Source organism: Diabrotica undecimpunctata, chromosome 6 (assembly GCF_040954645.1).
Source record: "Diabrotica undecimpunctata isolate CICGRU chromosome 6, icDiaUnde3, whole genome shotgun sequence".
Taxonomy (NCBI): Eukaryota; Metazoa; Arthropoda; class Insecta; order Coleoptera; family Chrysomelidae; genus Diabrotica; species Diabrotica undecimpunctata.
Window position 1 is genome coordinate 28,758,400 of NC_092808.1, and position 14,435 is coordinate 28,772,834.

The 14,435-nt window shown below is 35.4% G+C and overlaps 1 long non-coding RNA gene across 1 annotated transcript in view; it reads left to right on the top strand.

The window, feature by feature from the left end:
- LOC140443329 (uncharacterized) overlaps positions 1-14,195 on the top strand; it is a 37,141-nt gene extending 22,946 nt beyond the window's left edge. The window contains exon 2 of the long non-coding RNA XR_011951195.1: positions 13,923-14,195. This is a non-coding gene — a long non-coding RNA (uncharacterized lncRNA). The remainder of the gene's footprint in view (positions 1-13,922) is intronic.
- The last annotated feature ends 240 nt before the right edge of the window (positions 14,196-14,435 follow it).

Sequence of the window (14,435 nt, forward strand, 5' to 3'; positions counted from 1 at the left end):
GCACCGGCTTGTTGTACCATTTGACTGCTCTAAGGGTTATTCTTTCTTTCTTATAGACAAGTTCTTTGAAACTCACTCTTCCTTTCTTTTTCATTTCTTTGTCGGTAGAGAAATTACATCCTTTCAATCTGTTAGGATGCACCGTACCTGCAGAGGGAATACCGAACTTGTCTAGTTCAATTTTCAATTGCATACTTGTAAACCAGTTATCAAAATATATCTTATGGTAAGCATTTCTTGGAATTATTGTGGCCAATAGAAGAACCACATTTCCACTGACTCGCAACATTTGGTAAATACTTTGGATGCCTTTCTTTATCAGCATATATAATTTAAAAATTTATATACAATTCCGTTGGTATCGCATAGGAGAAACGCATTAGACAAAAAGTTATCGTCATTTTCTTTACACAACTGCGCAAATAACCGCGTATTCAACGCATTGTTTCGGATTCGGTTTACTGGATCAATGACAAATTGGAGAGATCCATACAATATTAAATTCAAACTTTTAGCAACTAAATGTTGTCTCTGGATGACAAAGTGCAGAAAACGATCATGTGCCAATAATAATGCTTCATTATCAGGTAAAATTAAGTCGTCCAGCTGTATAGAGAAATGAGTCGTTTGAAAATAATTACATAAGTTTTCAATATCATAACTCATTTCATCAATACATCTTCAACCTGTGTTGTTACTTAAAGAAATTATTTTAATGATATCAGATGCAGCTTTGTGCAGAACAGTTTTCCGGATTTTGATATAAGCAACAAGATATTGTAAGACGCTCTAAAACCATCATCGTTTCTTTGTGACGTCGAAGCGAAAATTATGTCCAGCGTGGGTCTCGTTTAAACTTTTTCTTTAAAATTTTGAAAATATTTCAAATCTTTATCTGTCTTAACAGAGTGACATATTATCAGATGATCTTCCAGCTTAGATGGCTTCATAGCGTCATTGCTAAAAACTTCGTTGCATAAAAGGGATAAACGCATTTATTGTTTGTACGACAATGACTGATAATTGAAATTTCTTGCCATTGACCCCCATTTTTATTTTATAGACCCCCAATTTTTTTTCTCCCACGTAGACCACTTGTGGATGCTCATCGACCTCTGGGGTTCGTTATAGACCACTTTGGGAATCACTGATCTATATCAAATTCTTTATCTTCTTTTTTAGGACTAAGTTCTGGCTCTCTAGTTAGCTTTAAATATTTCTTCAAAATTTTGTACTGCCTCTGATTATAGAAGTTTCCCCAAGATGAAGAGGAAGATGCCTCTACTTTATGCCGAGGATCCAAAATAAGAACTATACAGTATATCTATGCAATTAGTTTTGGTATAGTGTTTCAGTATTTTATCTCTCGCAGATTGAATGCAGTAAATTAATTGCTCAGCGGTAACGTCTCTATCAATTTTATTATCAAGTTCATGAGCCCATATTTCCAGTTTGTCTAAAAGTAAGTTAAAAGTCACAGAATTTTTTTCCGCCTGTACCCTGTAGTGCCAGTATCGCCTCTAGTACTACTACTACCACTATCCTGTGTTGGTAAATGCTGCTGCTTTTTTTCTTTTGCTGCCACTATCGCATACAGCTAGTCTAACTGGTTTCAGTTTTGTCATTCTCAGTATTCACACTCGTACTAGTAGTCGCGTTAGTCTTACTGATTATTTCATGTTTATTTAAACCGTAAAGCTTTCGTTTCTGTCTATTGCTTTTTGGTAAATATCCTGAGCCAGAGTCGGAACCAAATTGCTCAGCAGACATACTATTTACGGAAGAGTCACTATCACTCATGGTAAAATAAGAGATAATTTTAATATAATGTACTTTTTATCACCAATGTTCACAAACTCACATCAAAAATATAACGAAACCGGTACAGAACCACTTTGTGATATTAACCTTACTTAATTAAACGGGATAAAGCATGCACATCAATTTGGCGATTGTCAGTCAACAAATGCAGATCTGGAACTCTCCGGAACCGGGAGCCAGTGGCAGTGGAGGCCCCAGATGGCCGTATTAGCACGTAAAGCAATAAAAAAGATCGGCGGGGAACCACCGGACCGGGTAATCAAGAAATTTCAAGATCCTGAAATTTCTTGAGTCAAGACAAAATGTCAAGTACACGTCAAGACAAGATTTTTTTAAATTTCTTGACTTTTTTCTCAAGACAAGACAAGAATTCTTGTCTTTTCTACCCTTAAAACTTTCACATCAGAAACGGTCTCATGTCGCGGGAAATGCTTCCACGAAGACGACATTGTGTGGAATTGTCTAGTTTTGATACACGTACTTGTTCAATCGAAAGTAAGTAGTTTTAAACGTTTTATTTGAAGTATAAGGCCGCTGCGAGAATTGTAACCCGCCAGTAGTACTCGAGCGGAGCGCCAGTTACCTGTTTTCGAAGGTCTCCCTTGAAATTGCAAGTCTCACCTATATTCTGATAAGAAATTAAGGAGGGTGGCTAATAAATTAATACGAATACTATTTTTATTGGAAGTAAGCCATAATTTAAGTTCAAAATAATAAGTCAGTTCACGATCGAACGTAGGTCCTTTACTGGAGCTGTCAGAAATCTCCATCAAAGATTGTGCTAAAACAAATTCGTTGTTGTATTTTTTATCAGTAATGTTAAATTTTATGTTAAAAGCAGTGCATTATAGTTTGTTCTCTAAAACCGTTGGACATTAATTATAGAAAAAAAAATAAAAATAGAAAAATAAAAAAAACGTACATTAGTGAAACCAATTTGGCTTTTCAAATACTAAAAAAAATCGAACTTTATAGTTAAACTAGTTGCCAAATGGATGGCTAAAGTGCAGTACCTCGTAAAAGTTTTGCAGAAAACTCAAAACACTAATTTTATTACGCATTACATTTGTTTTGCAACCGGAACTTGTAAAACGATTTTTTATGCGATTGCCCTCGAAATGATAGATTCGAAATGCTATTTCTATAATCCAATCACCAAAATGTTATTATAAAAATGGCAAACATCATGCAACGTTTATTTATTGAACAGCTTTATAGAAACTTACTTTATTTGTGGCAAAATCCAAAAGTTGCAAACGAAAGATGCAATTTTTACCTTTAAACTACATTTTGATTTTTGTCGTTAGGGCATTCTGATCAAAAGATATCGAATTTTAACCGTCGAGTTGATACACATTTTATTTAACATTTATTTCGCACGCGCAACTGACATTCAAAACCGCCGGTCGCTTCAATCGTTGTTTCTGAGAGAACGGTTCATTCTACGCAAAAAGTGCTAGAACATATTTTTGTCCAAAATTATCTCAGCTACATTTTTTGTTTAAAACATTTTTTTCTAAGACGTACAGATTCTTGGTAAATCGATGCTTTCCGTTTTTCCACCTGCTAGGGGAGGTTTTGGGGGAAGTTCGGGGATAGGAGTGGCAAACTTTTTTCATTTTTTTTTTGGTCATAAAATTGATCCACGGCAAAATTTAACTTGTTCATATCGTTTTTAGAGATCAAATCTCTGCGGACTGGACTATATCCTCCATTTGAAATCCTCCATATCCATTTGAAATGATGAACGCTTGTCCATCCACTCAAAATTTTAGTCCCTTTCAGCAGCTGTATTGCCGGTAAACATTCAAATGTAAACCCTCGTAAACACGAACACTGCATTTCAACCCTGAAATTGTAAAAAAGATTAACGATCTCTTTGTTTGTTGAAATAGTAGATCGACTAAAGATTGAAATCCCCTACGTAAACCACTATCTCCTTTTAATATTCAAGTTGAAAACTAAAGAATCATTTCAATTGAAATAAATTATGGAAATGTAAAGATAGTGAAACTAATTCAGCCTTTTTGAGGCTGGGTTAATGAATAGTGAAACTAATTCAGCCTTTTTTGAGGCTGAGTTAATGAGGGAAATCAATACTTATTAACTTCGCGACTTAATCAAGATCGTTTAGAAAATTTATTTGGAACTCTTAGAAATAGATCTGGTCACAATTCAAATTCAACTGCGATGCAATTCGGGCAAAATTTACAATCAAGCTAATTTAACATCTATTTCAAAATTAACTAATTGCAAAGCTGACGAAACAATAGCGCTACTAGCAATTTCGGATTTAATTGATGTACAAAAATCCGTTGATCAATTAAATAAAGATATTGGAAAAAAAATGATAGACAAGTATATTAACCCAGTCACTGTCAGGTACGCCTGAACAGTTATGCGGGTTAGGTATGAGGAGCACACACACTCTTCAGGTATACCTGACAAGTTTGTCAGCTCACCATGGATTGTATTTTACACAGTCTCTTCATTTTTTTTTGTAATTGTTGCGCAACGTAAAAACAGACGGAAAAAACGCAAACAATGATATAAGGAATGGTTGCAGAGAATAAATAAATTTACCCGTATCAATCTCTTTAATGAATCAACACATGAACCATCTGACAATTTTGTACGCATTAACGAATCAGTATACAACGAGTTGCTATCACTTATCTATCTTGATTAAGAAGAAATATACAGAATGACAGCTACTTTGAGATTCTTAGCAACTGGATGACCGTATGAGTATCTCAAATATTCTACTAGGATTTGACCACACAATCTCTTGGACAAATTATTCCTGATACATCTATGACCCTGTCAAAAGTTCTGCAGAAATACATTAAGGTATGTTCTCTATTTTTTCCTTTATATTAAGTTTTTAAACTATCAAATATAATGTTTAACAATAAGACACCTTATAATAAATAATACGGAAGGAAACACTGAAAGTAAACTTTTAATATAGGGGAGCGTAGTCTATAGTGGGACATTTTTGAATATTTAAGTCATTCAGGTGCATCTCTTATTTTTTTTAAGTTTTGAATGTATAAAATCAATGCTTTGGGTATCCTCGATTATGTGTTAATTGAAGTTTTAGATAGAGTTAACAGAAAGGACTGCATTATCATTGACCCAGTAAGAACCATTGGTCCCAGTATGGACCAATATTGGTTCATAGTGGGACTCCTATTTGTTTATATCGTGACACATATGGTCCATACTGACTCTGTTATAGTTGAAGCAAGAGATAAGTAGGTACTGATGGGGAATCAATATTAAAAAATTTATTTGTATCAAAATTAACATTACAAAAAGCATTTAAAACATTTTATATGGAGTAAAATCAAACTAGAACTGTAGCTGATTTGCTGAACGTTCCGTTGAACCTATTGCGCTAGGTTTTGGTAAAATCCTAACATTTATTATCTTGTTCTATGGTGTCAATATTTTCTTTTTCGGGATATGTAAATGTATTACCCAATGTTTTACGAAGGAAGGATATCACATATTTACCGTTAATAATATCTTCGCCACATCCAGTATAATGACGAACAGTTTTCTTGGTAGGGTATTTCACAATAACAAAATCGCCAATATGAATATCTGGCTCTAAATCATTGTCCTCGTCATCACAACGTACGTTTGATTCCATGTCATCGTCTGTTTCGGACTCTTTAGAGCTTGATTGTCCCGTTTTATATCTTTTTTTTGGTAATAAATCGACACCATATATGTTCTTATTTTTTTTTAGTTTCAATTTTTTGTAATGCTCCAAACACTTGTTTTGTGACTTTCTATTTCTGATTTTCTTTTAACAGGTTGACTGCCAAGCTGAAAATTCTAATTTTTCCTGTTGCGCCAAAGTAATTTATACTAGAAAGGTGTATTAAAAAACAGTTCGGCACAAACTAAATTTTGTTATAAATTAAAAGAAAAAAAATACGGCCAAAATTTAAAATCGGCTAAAATGACCGCTCTGGCGTAGGCGGACAAAATAACCTGTCTACGCCAGAGCGGTCAGCTGTAGCGGCCACCTCTATCCTTATGCTAAGGTAATAGTTCGCGCGTTTTAGCTAGTTAGTTAGTGTAGACTATTATTGCAAGGGTGTGGCTCGTTGTTTTTTATTGTGTGTGTACTTGTATTGCAAAACTACATTATGTTTACAAATCGGCGTACTTTACGTCTATTGAAATTAGCTGGAGAAATGCCTCAAACAGATGGTAATACGTGCATTATTTTATTGTTTTTCTGTAAATATAGGTTAGATTGTTTTATTTCAGAAGAGTCAGAAACAGATGACGACTTTGGTTCATTTAATTCTACAGATTTATATGTACCCTCAAGTTCGGAAGAAATGGACATATCATCTAATTCAGACGATGATGAAAATATTAGTCCAAATAAAAAGAAAATGCGGTTTGATATAAACAAAACCACTGATACTTGTGAAGCTCAAGCAGGTCCATCAGGTATTGGTAATGGGGTAAATATCAATCCACTGACAACCGAGCCGCTTAGAGATGTCACCAATATGTCCGACGATGAGTTACTACCAGAAAATAATGAGATTGGAAATGATCCAATGGTTGATAGAGGCGATTTTGTGATTGATCAACCAATTAGTAGCCCAGTTCCAACAGAATGGACAAATCCTGTTAGTAATCACCAACAATTCGATTTTACTGAGACATGGGGGCTCAACCCAATTTATGCAGCAGCTATTTCTTTAGAACAAGTTTCACCGTCAACCTGTTTTTACGCATTTCTTGATAATGAAATAGTGGATATGATAGTCAATCAAACCAATTTATATGCAACACAGCAAGTGTTAGGAAATGATGTTTCACTGAATTCGAGGTTACACGCCTGGCAACCAACGAATAAAAAGGAGATGTATCAGTTCATCGGTCTTCTGGGTTACATGGGATTAGTTCAAATGCCTTCACTATCACATTACTGGAGCAGAAAACCCTTATTTCGTAATGATATTGCTTCAACTGCTATGAGTCGAAATCGCTTTGAGCTGTTGCTCAGAATGTGGCACTTTTCAAATAATGAAGAAAGCGAAGAGGGAGATAGACTGCACAAAATTCAACCACTTGTCGACCTACTCTTAAGAAAATATCAAGACACATATACTACAGGAGAAGTATTTTGTATCGATGAAAGTATTGTTCCCTTTCAAGGAAGATTAGTGATGAAGCAATACATGCCTCAAAAAACTCATAAATATGGTGTTAAAGTAATTAAGTTATGCTGTGGTAAAGGCTATACTTGAAATTTACAAATTTATGCTGGCAAAGAAAGAGACAGAGGAGCTTCAGTTCCTACCAAAGTCGTGATGAATTTGTCAAGAAACCTCCTGAATGCAGGTCGAACTGCCATTACTGATAATTATTACACCAGCCTTGAACTGGCTAATCGTCTACTAGACAACCGTACACATTTGATTGGAACTTTGAGATCAAATCGTAGAGGTAACCCAAAGGAGGTTTTGGATAAGACATTGAAGAAGGGCGAAACATTTTGCAAAGCAAATTCAAGAGGTGAATGTGTGATAAAGTGGCATGATAAACGCGATGTTCTTATTTTGTCTACTAAGCACACTGATACTTGCCAACTTATTGAACGTCATTCAGGACCCATAAGAACACCGGATGCTATAATTGATTACAACGCTGGGAAATCATCAATCGATTTGTCAGACCAGATGTCCAGCTATAATTCCGCTTTGCGTCTATTGTAACTATTGTAAACGCTTATATAGTATTCAAGACACTTTCTAATTCAAACATCATCATCATCATTTTGGCTTTACAACCCTGTGTGGGTCCTAGCCTCCCCAAGAATTTTTCTCCAGTCGTCCCTATCCATCGCCTTCCTCCGCCAAGCACGTATTTCCATATTTCTCATATCTTGATCTATGTTATCTAGGAATCTTGTTCTGGGTCTTCCTCTTCTTCTTTGACCAATAGGTCTATCAAGGAGCGTTTTTCTAGCTGGGTCGGTTTGCTCCATCCGCATTACATGGCCTACCCACCTCAGACGTCCTATCTTTGTGTTTTACGATATCTGGTTCCTGGTATATCCTATAGAGTTCGAAGTTGTATCGTCTTCTCCAGACACCATTTTCATTTACCGCTCCATAGATGCGCCTTAGTATTTTTCTTTCGAAACATCCTAACATGCTTTCATTGCTTTTTGTTAGTCCAGGTTTCTGAACCATATGTTAGGACTGGGCGTATTATTGTTTTGTAGATTTTTACTTTTGTATTTCTTGATATAACTGTAGATTTAAAAAGGAGATTAAGCCCAAAATAGCATCTATTAGCCGTGCAAATTCTGCGGTTTATCTCTGCGGTAGTGTCATTTTCAGTATTGACGAGCGTTCCCAGGTATACAAATTCGTTAACTGCTTCGATGACGTCATTTTCTATAACAAGTGGCCGTAGTGTTTGTGGTTGCGTACCTATTTTCATGTATTTTGTTTTATTGGTGTTTATTATTAAACCCATTTTTGTAGCCGCTTCCTTTAATGCTACGTACGCCTCTCGTGCTGCGTTTTCCGTTCTCCCAACAATATTGATATCATCAGCATATGCTAAAATTTGCACAGATTTGTTATATATTGAACCGCCAATTCAAACATGACGATTACTAAATTCAGAGAAGAAATTGTATCTGACTTAGTCAAAGGTGGGCCCATTTATGATCAAGTCAAACAAGCTGAAGATGAACCACTGCCACCAGCAACTACAAGAAAGACTTTACGAAATCATACATTGCTAAAAAAAGATGGAATTGCTACTTCTGTAAGGAAATACTGCAGAGGTTGCTACAAGAAAAAAACTACAGGAGAAATATCTAAAAACAAAGTAAAAAAAGTTACTACATATTGCACAGACTGCCAGGGGTATCCTCATTTTTGTCTGCCTTGTTTTAATTTCAAACATTTAAAAATGTAATGACTTTTAAAACCATGTTATTTTTCAATTATTTCAATAAAAACTTACTTATTTCTATCTAAAATCATTGATTTTTTACTTATAATGTACAATTTTTTTTGTGGTATACACATATAATACATAGCGCATATGTAAGTAAATATATTTACTCATATATCCATACAGGCCAGGCGGTCATGTTGCCTATGCATTTTTAACGAAATCGGCGGTCATATACCCTTTACAGACACTTTTGTTAAACAATGCACGGCGGACAATATGATTGCCATGGCGTGAGTTACTAGTACTATGAGCGGGCATAATGACCGCTGTGGCAGTCAACCTGTTAACTGTTTTTTTCTTGTATTTGTCGATCCTCTTCTTCTATTTTATCTTTTATAGGAGTGTCTGTAAGTACTAGTGATTTCCCCTTCTTTCTTTTGGTGGTATTTTTTCTAGGAGGTGCTTTTAGATGAGGCCTAATGACTTCAGGTGTTAATAATATTGATGCTCTAGAATGAGAAGGTCCAGCTACTGGAAGTACATCAGAAGGTTCAAAATAGGCAGTATTAATTTTATTTGAATCAACTGATATTCTTTCTATGGAAACAACATGAACTTCAGTGGACGACTTGGGCGGAGTGTTTGCCCAAGTTCAGACGGTCGATCTGTGTCGTAAGACATCACGAAATCTTGGTGCGTAAAAATGTTGGAATCCAGCGGACAAATTCCAGTTTTCTGAAAACCTTTTAAAATATTAGTTGGGGTAAAGACTAAAGGAAATGCTTTTTACCAACAATTTCACTAATGTTATAAATTGTTAAAGGTGTACCCGGGTGATTAATCATCCATTCGTCACATGCTGTATTGTAATATGATTTGAAGGGTTCACAGCAGGAAATATCTAAAAGCTGCAGCCGATGACTGCTGTGGGGTGGTAAGGTTAATAGTACTATGCCATTATCTTTTACTTTCTTTAAAACATTAACAACTGTATAATGGCTTTCATGATTGTCCAATATAATCAATATCTTTTTCGCAGGAAAGCAGTTGGTATGTTTAATAATATGATTCAAACATTCTGAAAATGTGTTCGAAGTCATCCAACCTGTAAAGAATATGGAACTACCAGAACCAGGAGGAGCGTGTTGTAACGTTTTTGGAATAAATTATTTTCTTGGGAAAACCATAAATGGGGAAATAAAAGTACCATTTGCAGATATTACACAACACACAGTTATTAAAATACCCTGAGGCTTGTGCACAGTCGTAACTCCTGTCTCGTCTAAATTATAAATGTCACTTGCACAAAATTTATACTTTTGAAGCACACTTGTCAGATTTTTAAAAAACTCACTAACATTGTGTTTGTTAAAGCTTGTCGCACGAGACAAACTGGTAGCTTTCAGCGGCACCATTTAAATTCCAAGTGTCTGGTAAACCGATTGAATTTGTAACGGTAAAAGAATAAGCCAAAATTCTAGTCTCTCTTTCAGTTGGATCATAGCACATATAAGAGGCATCAAGTAAATACTGTGCCAACATAGCTTCCTCCGCTTCAGTAAATAAGGATTTATACCCATGTTTTTGTGCAAAATCATACTTTTCTTTTTCATCATCTGAGAGAGCCTTATATTTTGAAACATGACGCTGTAAAGCCGACTTTGATATAGAGTGTATTGCTGCTGCTTCTCTTATAGTTTTGTGACCGCTGATTACTTGTAGGACTGCTTTCTTCATCTGGTTTGATCTTTCCAAGTGAAGTATAGCACTATCTTCGAAATGATCGTGTAGCTTTCCCCTCGCCCACTTAGGCATTGTTAAAAAATCTGTAACAAAATTAAACAAACTATAAAAATTACCATCCTTAATTGTTTTTTATCCAATTTGGAAACATTTATATGTTTTAGATGTACAAAATGTTAAAAATATTTAATCAGAAACCTACTTTTAAATAAAAACTATCAAAAAACGCATATAACATGCACTATTTACATGCGTCCAAGTATAGACCACTTTTTTAGATGTCCCAGTATGCACCACATAGATATTTCCCAGTGAACCATTCCACGAAAAAATAAATTTTAACTGATTACTTAAAATAGGCAACACACAAACAAATATTCACTTTCCCATCTATTATCTAATGCCATAACCTCAAAACATATTAAATATGGTTTTAAAATGTTTACTAATAAAAAAGTTATAAACTTACCTTTTTATTGAAAATATTAAATATTTTTCTTATTATTGATCGAAAACTGCAAATTAATCACAAACACAACGTGTATGAACAGATCACTCAACACAAGTGATTTGATGTGTTATACGCAACTTACAAGGTTGCCAGATCATTTGTCCCACTAAGAACCATCTCCCAGCGTAGACCACTCTCCTCTACTTTTTACTTCCAAATCTTTTATTTTCATATTGACTAACGGAGTGTTTTTAAAATAAAACGAATGGTTCTAATTTATTTAAAACTATAATTTAATTTATAAGTTTAGAGCACGATATAGTATCTTATCAACTGACTCCTAATAACAGAGTTCATATATATATATATATATATATATATATATATATATATATATATATATATATATATATATATATATATATATAGCAAATACATTATTTCTAGAATTATCTGGAGTAGTCGATCTCTATTCGCTGCTATTATGAACGCTTCGCTTCTCCATACCTTAATTGTCACACCTCGAAGGTTCTGGCATATGCGTCATTATTCGCGAAGTTGCAACCGTTATAGGAGTACGTCGAAATTATGTAGCTTTTTCGTTACACTGCTCCCTTTTAGATCTGGGCGTCCCGATCGGCAACTCTATATGTAGGCCGGATGCCGGAACCTACAGGACTCTCCAGCTCTGCATAAACCCTTCAAGAAATAACAGTATACTGACTTTGAAAGGCACGACAGACTTTGGTATAATTGTCATAAATGTCATAATTGCATACCATTTCTTCAAATTAGTTAAAGCACGCCATATGTCCCCTTAGCTTGCCTTGTCTACATAAGAGTTCCTGATCACCATATACAGCAAAGATCGAGAACCATCTTCTAATCGCAGTACTCTTCCAACTTTGGGCTGCTGATTTTTTAACTCGTTCAGGAGACCGAACTTCTTATTGAATATGGACGAGATTTCTTTAGTTATCTCGAGATCTTGGGCAACACAGTGGGCTAGAGACACGTTCTTGGAAACACTAAAAAGATCCTGCTGAACTGCTGTGTCACGCCGAATTTAGCACATTTTCTTTCTGCATAATTTGACATAAACTGATTAAAACTTGACCGTCGGTCATGTTGAAGAATTCCTTCTTCCGTTTCATTTGAACCAGCATGTGGTGCAAGACGATTTATATGAACAACTTTTGGTTTACCTTTTGGCAACTTCTTTATTCGGTATATTACGTCATGTATTCTCCTTTTAATTTGATACGGACCTCTCCATTGTTTTTATTCTTGCATCGAGAATCATATTGATCTTTCATTCTATCACTGTCTACCTGGATGTATTGCCGGGCAAGTTCGTGAATGTTGTTCATTCTTAACTTCAGACGTCGACATATTTTACGCTTGCAACATTTTCTTCGGAAGGTCTCCAGCCGAACTCTAGCTCGCAGGGCAAACGAACTTTACGACTTAACATCAGGCAGTTTTATTCACGGCCTAGCGGTAGGACATTAGGAATAAATGAATGTACTGGTCCCAATTTCTTTGATGTTCGGTTACCCTCTCTTTCGGTGAATCCTCTCGACAATTATATCTGATTGAGGATGCAGGGGTCTCGTTCTGGTCTTATTGACACCAATCAATGGACAAACGTTCTGGAAAAGGGTTGACTCAAAGTTTCGCCCTTGGTGGGCGTGGATCTCCAAAGGAACAACGAATCAGCTGAAGAATGTTTTAACAAGTACCTCTGCAACGGTAGCAGCTTCTTGATTGGGTATCGCATAGTCTTCAGTCCACCAGATGCATCATCATGTAACTGACGCAATACTTCTGACACTTTACTTTTAGGTACAATCAGCTGAAGTTTAGATTCTGTACCATCATCGTTCTTAAAGGTTCTGTACAAAGATCATCTTTTAGCACTAGGCAATTCCATTAGCCGTAGTAGGACTTGACTTCTGGACTACATGCACTGATGTCTTGCCAAGAAGGTCTCTCACCTCGACGCATCAAATGCAATATTTTTATACATGGATCATCTGCTTCGGCGTCTTGTAGCTGTTAATGCTGCCATTGATAATTGATGACGGTGGTTCTTTTCACGGGGGATGAGTTTTTCGTTACACTAATTCAAAAGTTTCAATGTTTTGATATTCCTGCCGTTTCTGTATTGTTGTGGGAAGTTGGATGTTCTTCTTGTTGCGTGAATGGTGCGTGATGTGGACTTCGTGTGGGACCTGGTGTGTACTATTGTGGACTTGATGTGGTAGATGTTTAATATTCTGGACTTGTGAAAGTGGAATTTGGATAGTTAAGGGCGGACATTTTTGCTTCATATAGTATGTCGTTAATTTTTTTTTCGAACATTATGGGTAGGCGTTTATCTTTAATGCCTCTCATTTTCATAACTACTATTCGTCCTAACAACTCGCAACAGATTTCCTCTTTATACTGAGCTTAGGTCGTGAAATCGTAGTGGACGCTGTAAGTTGATTTGATTCCTGCCGCTCTTCTTGAGAGACAGTTGGTGTGAATTGTTCCCCTGGAGATAGGTCATCGTTTTTTATCTAAAATCAAAATACAGTTTAATTTTGATTTCTTCTTCATGTGTCATATCAGAATTATCCGACTTTGGCGATCACCGTTGCGAAGGCTTCTCGATCTTCTGCCACATGGAGTAATTATCCTGCATTTGATATCTGAGTCCATTCACGAATGTTTTTTTTTTAATGAAGTTTTCTTCGTACACCTGTACTATGTCTACTGTAGTACGGCTTTCTATTTTGCCTTTAAGGATCAGTAGTTGTATTCTATATTAATTTCCTCTCACTATATGCCCCAGATAAGATATTTTCCGTTGTCTTTAACAGTTTTTGTAACAGTCTTTAGCAGTTCTCTATCTTTGTTGACCCTCCCTAGTAATTTTGGCTATTAAATCATTATTTTTATTTTTTAGTTTCCGAACTCTACAGAAAAATTGAAAGAAATATCAAAGGATTTTGAGAGTCGATGGAGACAATTAAAGATGAAGAAACAGAACAATTCATGGATTACTTTATGTACGAGGGGAAAGTGCCATATTGAGGAATAAACAGAACTAATGAACTGAAGCGTTGTAGTTATAAGTGGGGGAAGGCTATCTAAACTTTTTAATTTACTTTTACCTGTGTAAAAATAAATTCAACCAAATTAATTATATATAGATTTAAATAAACATTGTCAGAAAGAATATTTATGTTTTCCTTACTTCATTATTGTCACTCTCTGGAGATAAATTTGAAACCGATGGTCTAAGGGAAGGTTTGTATATTTGTTATTATGCTATAGTATGTAGTAGTTATAAGAGTGTTATGGAATTAATAAACATCTTCTACAATGGCGAGTTTTTACAAGAATGAAGTACTGGTTTGACGTATAGGGAATGTAGAATCATCTGTTTAACAATTTCGGCACTAAATTATGCTACTAT